This window comes from Lipotes vexillifer, unplaced genomic scaffold (genome assembly GCF_000442215.2).
Source record: "Lipotes vexillifer unplaced genomic scaffold, Lipotes_vexillifer_v1.1 scaffold883, whole genome shotgun sequence".
Classification (NCBI taxonomy): domain Eukaryota; kingdom Metazoa; phylum Chordata; class Mammalia; order Artiodactyla; family Lipotidae; genus Lipotes; species Lipotes vexillifer.
This window is the reverse complement of record NW_006789567.1, coordinates 488,494-500,666: the sequence shown is the minus strand read 5'-3', so window position 1 is coordinate 500,666 and position 12,173 is coordinate 488,494. Positions and strand designations below refer to the sequence as shown.

Here is a 12,173-nt window from a genome sequence, read left to right as displayed (position 1 = left end):
CCCCAAAAAAAAAAAAAAAAAGACTTAAGTTCTTACAGAAAATTAGTCTTAAGATAAATAAGAGGGTTTATACTTTTTAAAATATGTGTGCTGTTGGTTTGGTGAAGGATTTCATGAAAATGAACAGAATTAGTTATAGTATTTTGATAATTCAGAAATTATTGTCATATGTTACATTTATTTTTGGATATGAAGTTTTTATTAGAAAATTATTTTTGAATTCATATATTATAAATGGGCTAATACTTTACCTCTTTCTTTTTAAAGAATCATTTTTCTCCCCACTTCCAGAATTGCTTCATATAGTTGGGATATGCAATGATAGTTATACTTTTCTTATGGCTTATTGTCTTTAATCATTTAACTTGTTGAACATATATCTTTTAGGAGACATTTTTCTTATGTCATTTTCTCAAGAATTCTGATGAAGTAGTCAGCTGTGCGAGTACAGGTCACAGTTTGGAATCTATTGGTTTGTTTGTTGGTTTTTATCTGAGAGTGTGTTTTTGCTTAAAATCCTTAACATGTATTGTTTTGACATTTATTTTTCATAACTGGGGGTGGGAGAAAAATAAGGAGTCTTATCACTGGTTATTTTCTATATATAATATGTATCACCTCTTTTTCTTGGATCTCTTTTAAAGTGATGATATTAATCATTCTGTTAATAGACCTGAGAATAATTAAATGAAATGCTCTATTAGTCATTTATTTGTTCCATGCCTTGTTCCAGAAAGTATTTGAGTCAGCTTATAACAAGTCCATTAAGTACTAAAATAATTATATGAGTAAATAATTCATACCAGGGGAAGTATAAATAGAAATACTATATTAAAATCAGATAAAGAAAATGTTTGACATTTTCTTCTTCAGTAGTCAAACATCAAAATTGAATCTGAGCTTCCTGGAAACCAAAAATAAAATAAAGCAGGGCACAAAATAAATTTCACTTCAGCTATTTAAAAAAAAAATAGCATACTTACTACTCAGAGAAAGCCAAGTTTCTTCTGAGATTTAATTTTCAAAGAACTCTCTCATAATATAGGGCCTTATATTAGGTACACTGAGTGTATTCATAGAGTATCAACATCTATAGCAGATGCAGTCATGATTTTCACCCAGTTAATAAAAGCTGTTGGACAAATGTTAAAATGCAATTTAGTAAAAAGGTAATTTTGGAAACAGCAGAAATAGTTTTATTCAAATAGTTTAGGTAGTCCCCTTGATGTTAAACTTAAGGGCCCAAGTTTCCCAGAAGTCTAGACTGGTAATTGCTATACCTCTACAGTAAAGTGGTGAGTTCCAGATCGTGCCAGCTATGCCATGTTGTCAATTCCTGCCTGCAACATGTCAGCTTCCTAGGTGCATGTGAAAGTACCTCCATAAGTAATGCTGAGGGTGTTAATAAAGGCTAACTAAATCTCTAGCAATTGAAGTACCTTATTTCTGGATCCCACCACATAGCCAGGACATGAGAATCACCAGGCACAACAAATTTTATTGTGACTCAAAATGATACTTGCCTAGTTAGAAGGTGTGAGATTTAGTAAGATTAATCATGGTGATATTAATCTTAGACATTGCTTCTACTCACTGTTTCATACACTGACCTCTCTGCAGAAAAAGAGTAATTTTCTGAGTTTTCTTAGTCAAATGCATGGGATTTACTCACAAGCTTTATCTTCTGCAACAGGGAAGACAATATTTTTGTTGCTCAATAATTTTGTTTCATTTATAAAATGTGTAGTAGTCTTCTGAATTGCTGTAGGAATATTTTACCAAAGTCTTTAAGAAAAGTTAGTCTTGTTCAGTTACTGCTTCAAGAATATAAATTTTCTTATTTTCTGGTTTTTTTAGATTTTTGTTAGACATTTATTTTATGGTAAGGGTTTTTATTTCTAGGCACTTGTGAGTCAGCTTGAGATTATTGGTAGGTAATTGGGAGATAAGAAGACAAAGATTAGTAGAAATATTTTAAGATTCTGTATTTATTGAATTTACATAGTTGTATAAAGCTAGTAGTATTACTAGAAAAACTCTCTTTTAGATTAGTTATGAAGTTGTACATTATTTCATTACAATAAGTTGTACTGTTGATCCAACTTAAGTTTGAGAAAAGATTGTGTCTGATGTATTAATGTATTTTAGATATCCACTTAAGTAATATCCATTACATTCTAAGAAGTGAAGCTTTTACAAAATGTAGAAAGAAGTTAAATAATAGAAGTAGCTTACGTTACAGAATCATTGTAACTGCAGCGCAAAATGTGTGAGGTTAGCCCAGAATGTTCCTCTTCCACATTTAGCCCCCTCAAATCCCAGGCCAGAGGAGCATTACTCCTCTTGTTTTTTTTGTCCATTGTTATCCTCTTTCTCTCTAGATTCTCCTGCTCTTGACCATAATCTCTCTCAAATAATCAGACTGTTCCCAGGCAGCAGCACAGAGGCTGTGGTGGTGGGTGAGAAGGTGGGGTGGGGGAGGATGGAGAGGTGAGGGCATGGTTGCTTTAATCTGACACCTTCATCACTGTTAATAATTGCCAAGACTCTTTCAGTACTTATTGACAAATGAACATTTCTATTTGGTAAAAATATTTTTTAGATTCCAGAAGAAAATTCATTGGAAAAACAAATATCAAACAATAAAACACATTTGTGATGGGGAATTATTCAACACCGCTTTTCTAAGATTCTGAGATTTCTAAGATATTGTTGCATGTAGCTCTAGTGTATTTGTTTTTCATTGCTGTAAAATACTTGTGAAAATGTGATACAGTTCATGTGTTTATTCTCCTGTCACTGGACATTTGGGTTCTTTAGTCTTTTGCTATGATATACAAGTTTCCAAATATGTATACTTAGGAGTGAAATTGCTGGGTCATACAGAATTTATAAGAAAATGCCAAATTATTTTCCACAATGGTTATACCATTTTACAAACCCTGTTGATCTACATCCTCTTAAGCACTTGGCATTGCCACACTTGTTATTTTTGTAAATCTAGTTGGTGTAAATGGTGTTACATTGTCTTAATTTACATTTATCTAATTACTAATAAGATTGACCATCTTTTCCAATATTTTTTGATTTTCAGCATTTCCTCTTCTGTCAAACACAAGTTCATATCTTTTGCCTATTTTTTATAGTTATTTCTTTTATTGTTTTATGGAAATAATTTTATATACTTTAGATACAAATTATTTGTAATTTTTATGGATTACAAATGCCTTTTTTTGAGTTTGTTAATTATTTTCTTAATGATGTCTTTTGTTGACCAGTTTTTATTTCAGTGTAGTCAAATCAGTTTCTCTTTCTTTTTCTGAATAATGCTCTTTTATGTATTAAGGAATTCTACTTTTTACTAGGGTCAAAAAAGATATTCTCATATATTTTATATCTAGAAGTTTTAAGGTCATCAAAACATTGTTAAATGGGAAAAAAAATCTTTTGTCATATTGCTACAATTTATTGAAGAGATTTAACTCATATTAACTTTGTGTTAAAATATACCCTAAAATAAATTAGAAAAGACATGGGATCATTGAAACATAAATATTTCAGTCTATTGCTTTATCCTCACCAAGAATTATCATTCTGTTCTCATTTAAATTAGGAAAGCTTCTATGACCGTTCTAGCTTGCTTTGATAAATCTTTTCTCTGAGATGTTAGTCCTAATTGATGACATACTGTTTAGGCCTTAACTGTTCTTTTATCATTTTCTATCATATGTCAGTTTTTAATAATGAAGGGACTTTGAGAGCTTATAATGCAATTTATACTAAAATGGAAATGGAGTCTAAGAGAGGTTAACTGATGTGCTCAAGCTCCTGTGCTATTAAGTAGTCAAGATGACACTCAAACTCTAGTCTTTTGATTTCAACTCTAATATTCTTTACATCAGACTTTTTGTCCCCTTTAATGAATTGTAAGCGTTGGAGTTCATGCCCCCTCAGTCTCCTTCACTACTCTTCTTCCCTCCTCTACAATCTAGCATTTCAACTCAAGTGTATAGGCAAAGTAAGGGAAAATATGATCTTTCTTTTTTTTTTTCCTTTCTTTCCCTTTCTTCAAATACCTAATGAATGTTTGCTATGTATCAGGCATTAGGGATGTACGATAAACAAGATACAATCCTGCCCTCAAGGAGCTTACAATTTATTAGAGGAGTTAACAAGTAAATAGACTATTACATTTGAGTGTTATAATCACATGGGGTAATAGGGAATTCTGGAAGCATGATAAGAGAATATGATTGGTCTTGGTGAGTCATGGTCACTTCTTAAAAGATGTGATATCTAGGTTTACTTTTAAGATAAACTGTTTATCATAGTTAGATAAACAGTGCTGGCTATTGAGTAATTATTAATAAAGTCACTTTGATTAGAAATAACTGGCTTCCCTTAGACTTATTCCATAGCTTTCTTGTTGAATTGCCTTGGTTCTTCCAGAGGAATTGATCTTTGAAAAGTCACAGAGAAAATCATTCGGAAGGCCTTACAGGATTATCTACACCTCTCTTGGAACTATCACCCAATATAGTCAATTAGAATAGGTGCTCAGATAACTCTTCTTCATTTGCTCTAAACATAACAAAATTAGTACACCTTAAAAACTTGGAATTTTTATTTGCTGAAATTTCTGGTTTTACCTTGTAAGTCTCTCTGTTGCCTAAGAGTATGTACAGGGCCCCATCAAAGGAAGTAATAGCCAGAGTCCTCTTGACAGGCAAATAATGCATTCTCTTATAAGAGGGATGGGACTAAATCTTACCTTATTGGACTTGTGGAGTGAATTGTGGCAAGTTACCCATCTAGAAAGTTTCTGACTTCTGTTAAGCTACATAAAAAATTGATTCTTAAAAAAATAACATTACTGTCAGGTAGCAGTAAATTGTAATTTATATAGTTTGGGTCACATCTTTTATGCTTTGATTAGATGGCTATCCCTAAATTCATGGCCAAGGTGAAGGTTTTTCTCCAGTTTGTAATTGATGGATCTTTGCCATCCTGAAATACAGGCCTTCTGTAACTTCAAATAAAACTTCTAAAACATTATCAAAATGAAACCAAACATTATTGTGTTTAGTGTACTCTAACAGGAACATATACATGTTGCCAAATATCAAGTTTATCTAAGCAGGATATAGAAAATGTATTCTGAACTTAGAACCACAAAAATGGTTCCTATCATTGCACAGAGTTTTTAAAAATTAGCCAGAAAGTTAAACAAATCCTTTACAGTTGGAGAAGTCTGGTATATAAAACCTTAACCAAATGCTGCTACTTAACATCACTAGTGATAGAACTGTGGTGCCCCTTAAAATGATGTATCCAAAAGGACACAACATTGTCTGTGCAAAAAACACATCTTAATCTAATCATGAAGAAACATCAGACAAGCCCACATTGAAGGACATTATACCAAATATATAGGTTTAAAACAATGACTATAAAAGATAGTTGTTGGGACAACTGGATGTATTTTATTTTGGTTAGTATGGTATATATTACATTGATTGATTTTTGTATATTGAACCAACCTTGCATTCCTGGCATAAATCCCATTTGGTTTTGGTGTGTAGTCCTATTTATATGTTGCTAATATTTTCTTGATGGCTTAAGCTTTAAAAGGATCTTCGCAGCTAAGGCTGAGAATAGTGTGGGAGGAGATTGGTCAATATCACTTAAGATCAAAGGTGTCAGGCCAAAACATTCAAATATCTGAATATAAAAACAATTGATCCCCTTGTAGCTGCAGACTTTTCTCAAAGCAGTAAGATAATGCTTCACCGCTCTTGTGGTTCTTACCAAATTATATTGTGAATCAGTAGAGCAAAGATGTACGTCCCTTGATGTACACTCATTCATTTGTTCACTCAGTGAATTTTTGAATTAACATTTTTCCCCTTTGATCATAATTAAGGTAATAGAAGTAGGATGCATTGGTTCAGGTATAGAAATTGTTGTTTATAGTGTTTTTGTGTGTGTGTATTGGCATTTGTTTATCAATTTAAAGGTATATTTTTGTTATAGGGGCCAAGTTTAAAAAATACATTGGCCATTCAGCTCATGTAACTAATGTCAGATGGTCACATGATTATCAGTGGGTTATTTCTATTGGTGGAGCAGATCACTCTGTCTTTCAGTGGAAATTTATTCCTGAAAGAAAACTAAAAGATGCTCTTCACATAGCACCCCAAGGTGAGTAGAACACACTGCCTAAACATGTCTCTGTCAAATAACTCTTCAGTAACCCCCAAATAACAATTTTACTCTTGAAACATACACAAGCCTCGTATGTTAACAGTATAGATTATTATTATTAGTGGAAATTTTAAATAAAATATTAGGTCTATATCTTTAAACTCAGATGTCACAGAGCATGGACTACAAAGTACTTTTGGTTACACTTTCATCTATCAAATGATGAGTAAAAAACATGCATTAGTAAAACAAACATTTAATGTATTCTCTGGGAGATGGGTATCTAGGTTTCAGTATGGTTTTTTTGACAAAGAAAAATTATCTAATGTCAGTTCATCTGTTGCATTATGGTATTTTCTAGCTATTTTTCATGTTAATTATAGGTTATATTCACTTATATTTGCACAGACATTTAAATTTGATGTAGCGGTCATTGGGGAGCCAGTGAAGGGATTTAAAGGAACTATTGAGTTTGCAGTGAGTGGAGAGGAAGATAATCTGTAGTACAGTTTACTGACATCTGTGTCACTTGAATAGGTAATTTCATTTGCTTGTTTTATGGCTTGTCTCCATGTCAGTTGGCACAGTCAGCTTTTAATCATTAATTTTATTGTGCTGTTTTGAAAATGAATCTTCTTTAAACAGGTAATGTTTCATTTTTTTAAATTACAGAAAATCTGGCTGACTCTAATAGTGATGAATCAGATTCAGATCTGTCTGATGTTCCAGAACTGGACTCTGAAATTGAACAAGAGACACAGCTCACCTACCGTCGGCAGGTAATTTTTATTACCACATGATTTTTTCCTGAAAAATTCTAGTTTCTTCTTTATCTTGCTCCCTGTTGTTTACTCATCTATTGTTATCTTTTGCAGTTTTTAATTTTCCAAGAAATGTATGGCTGTTTCCCCCTTTAAGAGTTAAAGTATACTTGTGTAAAATGTTATTTATATTAAGTGCTTGATATACTAACTGTGCCTGTATTGTATTGTATTATATATTATATGGGCTTTTTGTCGCAGTACACTTCCATTTATTTCCTTTAAAATACTCTCTTACGAAGTATAAAAATTTCATGGAAACTAAATATGTATTTGTCAGTGTGATACTTAGAAAATGTAAATACCGTTGTCTTTCCAAGGAAGTAAATTTCATAAAGAAACTTCCTATTGAAGACAGTTGTTAAAACTTTAGCGATCATAGTAACCACAATGTCTGAAGTTACATTAGGAATATATAACACCTTTATAAATTTGTGTTCTAAGAATATTTCTACTTATGTACATTATTTAAAGGTTTACACGGAAGATCTACCTCAGCTTAAAGAACAATACAAAGAGAAACAAAAAAGTGGTACTTCTAAAAGAAGAGAGCGGGCTCCAGGAAATAGTATTCGATTACACTTTGTTCACGGGTACAAAACGACTACTTTTCATTTATGTGTTTGAATTTTGGTTCACATTTACTAGCTATGTGACTTTGAGCAAGACACTTAACCTCTCTGTGTTTCTGTTTTACCATCTGTAAAATGGAGATAACAGTATTTTTCTTCGTGGGGTTCTGGTGAGGAGTAAATAAGTCAATACTTGTGGTGACTTAGAATGTTTTACGGCACTATATAAGTATTTATTAAATTAAAAATTAATTTGTCTTATGAAAACTTAGTGTTATTTTTATAGAAATGGATCTCTTTAAACAAAATAAGTGAAATGTAAGAGATTATCATCTCCCCTAAATATGTCTAATTTGTAATGATATTGTAGCTTGTTTTGGCCTAAGCATTTTGGCCTATATGTTATAATTTCAATAAAATACGGTTTCTGGATTCTCTTAGAATATCTGGCAATACAGGTCTCACATTTTATCCCGGGACAACAGAGTCTCCAGTCCAACTCTTTCCTTCCCCTCACCTAGTAATCATTGTCTTACCTGGCTTATAATGTTTTCAAGAATTTGAAAAAAAACAGATTTATTTAGTAAAAATATTTTTCCTCCAGTGTTAAAATAGACAGTATTTCTTTTTGTTTGTTTGTTTGGAAGCATTTTGTGTGTGTGTGTGTGTGTGTGTGTGTGTGTGTGTGTGTGTGTTGGAGTATAGTTGATTTACAATGTTGTTTTAGTTTCAGGTGTATAGCAGAGTGAATCAGTTGTACATATACATATATCCACTCTTTTTTAGATTCTTTTCCCATATAGGCCATTACAGAGTATTAAGTAGTGTTCCCTGTGCTGCTATTCAGTAGGTCCTTATTAGTTATCTATTTTATCTATATTGATCATTTTTGAGAGGATTTGACTACTTGTTTTCTGGATGTGTATAATATTTTTAAATTGTTAAAACTTATTTTTGTAATATATATTGATATATTTTATTCTCATGGTTGAACAGTGTGTATAAAAGGATACACTCTGAAAATCGTCTTCCTACCTCTGCCCTCCCAGCCATCATTTCCCCCCCACCCAAAGGGGAATCACTGTTACCTAGTTTCAGAAATATTTATGTATAATATAGTACAAACAAATGCAAATATATATTCTTTTCTATACCCTTTCACTTGTAAAAAAGCAACTTTTTGCTTTACAGTATACAAATTTAGTATTATGCAATACTACTGTACAATATACACTTTTCTGCACCTTTTTTCATTGAGTGTTGTAGCTTGGATTTAGCTATTTGTAATCAGAGCAGTTCACAGAAGTTTATGGGATGTGAGATATTTGTATTTTTAAAAATTGTTCAGTATCTTGTAAAGCTGGAAATTGAATGTCCTCTGTATAGTCCACATTTATCAGTAAAAGGCCAAAGTTAATGTTATATGATTTTTCTATATTTAGTTACAGAGGGTATGACTGTCGAAGTAATCTGTTCTATACCCAAATTGGTGAAATTGTGTACCATGTGGCAGCAGTGGGTGTCATCTATAACCGACAGCAGAACACACAGCGCTTTTACCTGGGTCACGATGATGATATTCTCTGCCTGGCTATTCATCCTGTGAAAGACTATGTGGCAACAGGCCAGGTAGGTCCTTTGAAAGACTATGCGACAACAGCCCGGATAGGTTAGACCTTCGTTTGGGTTTAAAGTTAAGTTAGTCCATTTTTTTCCTTATCTTTTGTATTCTAGGAAATGAAGAATTCTTTAGAATGGGATTTTATTTTCATATTACAAATAAAACTTTTTTCTTATAGTTTTCCTTAGAGTTTTATTGTTTTACTTATTGTAATTTGAATTTGGAACTATGAGCTCTGGCTTGACACCTTTCTGTCAGGATAATATTAATTTTTTATTTTTGCGGTACGCGGGCCTCTCACTGCTGTGGCCTCTCCCGTTGCGGAGCACAGGCTCCGGACGCGCAGGCTCAGCGGCCATGGCTCACGGGCCCAGCCGCTCCGCCTCATGTGGGATCTTCCCGGACCGGGGCACGAACCCGCGTCCTCTGCATCAGCAGGCGGACTCTCAACCACTGCGCCACCAGGGAAGCCCTAATTTTTTAAAGTCATGAGTAAAAATTACAAAAACCGTAAAGACTAGAAATCTGTTTTTTTAATTATTTTAAATAATATAAGTTATCTAAGAAATGTTCTGTGACAAACAGGATGACTATGTTTTTATTTTACAATCATGATAGTAACATATTCGGGTTTACCAAAGTAGAAAACAGAGAAAAGTCATAACTGTTACCTCTCTATATGGATATTCTTAGAGAAGGAAGGGAAAGGGTGATATTTATAAATTCTCACTGTGTGTAAGCACTTTACTAGTTTCTTAATGTTTATTTATTTTATTCTCACCTCATCTCTATGAGAGTAAAACCATTTCCCCCAGTTTATAAATGAAGAAGTTTAGGTTTAAAGAAATTAGATAATTTTCTCAAAGATCTGTCAGCTAGTAAGTGGTAAAGCCTAAAGCCCTTAGTCTGTTTGGCTTTAAATACTGTGTAAGTATACCTTCTGGGATATATTGAGGGTGGGGGTAGGAAACTTGCATCATCCTATGTAGCTTTCCTGAAAGGAGAGAAAGCTCTTCCCTTTTTCTTTCTCCTATCTTCCCTCCCTCTGTTTGTACCTCCCCTGACTCTTCCCTTTTCTCCTTCCTTTCCTTCCCTCCTTTTCTCCCTCCTTTCTTCTATTCATTCAGAAACATTCATAGAGCATGTGCTGTGTACCAGGAAAGACTCTGGGAATATAACTAAAACACCTTGCCATGGTAAAACATTCATACTCTGTGGGGGAAGACAAACACGCAAGAAAATTGTGATACAGTGTCATAAGTATAGATCAGGGCTTCTTACCTTGGCACTGTTGACATTTTGGGCCAGGCAATTCTTTATTGTAAAGATAATTGCATTTTTGTGTATAATGCCATCCTGTGCATTGTAGGATGTTTAGCAGCATCTCTGGCCTCTATGGACTAGAGGCCAGTTAACACCACCCACCCCAGCTGTGACAACCAAAAATGTCTCCAGACAGCGTTTGGGAGGCAAGTCACCCCCTGCTGAGAACCACTAGGCTAGAGATATGTATAAAGCGCTCTTGAAATATTATAAAGGACTGATATATCGTGCCTAATGGAATCAGGGAAACCCTCATAGAGAAGATGACATTTGAGCTGAGTAGTTTACCTGACAGAGGGGAGGTGGGGGAATGTATTTTAAGTGTGTCATATCACATGTAACAGTGGGGGAAAAAATAAAAATACAGCTTCTTTAAATAACTGTGAGCAGCACGAAGTATTCAAATCTTAGAGTACATGATGGACATTAGCGGAAGAACTAATTAAATGGGCTGGCAGGGGCCTCAGGGGCACCATTTACTTTCACCTTTAGTTTATATAAATGGTTCCTCTTAAAACATGATTATGTACCCATTGTGCTGTGGCAAGGAGTTTGGACATTATTCTGCTACTACTGGAATGAAGACTGTAAAAACTGGTCATTTACTACCATAATTCTGGAATTTTAGGGAGTTTGGGCCAAATTAAACTATAAGTCAGTATGCCCACAGGACATCCCTGGATACCCAATGACCTCTTCCTCTGCTAGGCTTTTAGCCAGAACTCTAACAGAAAGACAGATTAGGGGAATTCACTGGTGGTCCGGTGGTTGGGACACTGCACTTCCACTGCAGGGGACCTGGGTTCGATCCCTGGTCAGGGAACTAAGATCCCACAACCCATGAGGCACAGCCAAAGAAAAAAAACAGATTAACAAGAGAAAAACAAAAAGTTTATTAACAGGTGCAATTCATATCACCTGGGAGAAACCTAAACCAAAAAAAGTAACTCAAAATGGTTTAGAACTCCAGCTTATATAGAAAACCGTAGATCTGTAGAGAAATGACAGGACAGAGGAAAGCAGTTAATAACTTAGTGAAATATTGACCGATTGCAGTATTGTTTTTTGTTATGTCTTTATATAAAACCAATCTCAAAATTAACAGTAATTGGCAGCTATATTAGTTATTTCAGGAGTTGCCTTCATAAGCAAAGTTATTATATCTCTTAATCTGTATAAAGAAAGTGATTGCTTGAGTCTAAAGGAATAAAGAATTAAGTTGTGTTAACCTGCTTGGCGCTTTAACCCCTCTGTATCTTGTTTACACTATTATCCTAGCCTAGAATATACTTGCTTGCTTCTCTTTTTATCTAAGACCTACACTCTTTGAAGGCCCGCGTCAAGTAGCATCGCTTCCATGAAGATTTTCTCTACAACCTTTTCATCCCCATTAAGCATGTATTACCAGATGTTCTTATTTTAACGGAAAATATCTCGTTTTCCCAATGAGTTTGCAAAATTTGTCTAATTGTCTTAGTGCTCATTGTACCTAGCATAGTAATGCTGCCAATAATAGATGCTTGGTAAGCATTATCTTTATTGATGAAGTATAGGATAAGGTTTAGGAGCTACGTAGTTGTAGCACATTCCTAGAAACACTGAGCCTAGTCTCATTAGCTTTTCAACAAATGT

At 33.9% G+C, this 12,173-nt stretch overlaps 1 protein-coding gene across 1 annotated transcript in view; it reads left to right on the top strand.

Annotated features, from left to right (window-relative positions):
* Window positions 1-6,041: 6,041 nt before the first annotated feature.
* EML5 (EMAP like 5) overlaps window positions 6,042-12,173 on the top strand; it is an 80,223-nt gene continuing 74,091 nt past the window's right edge. Inside the window, exons 1-4 of the mRNA XM_007462736.1 lie at window positions 6,042-6,201; window positions 6,877-6,983; window positions 7,500-7,618; window positions 9,040-9,226. The gene's annotated coding sequence lies outside the window, so the exon portion shown is untranslated. The remainder of the gene's footprint in view (window positions 6,202-6,876; window positions 6,984-7,499; window positions 7,619-9,039; window positions 9,227-12,173) is intronic.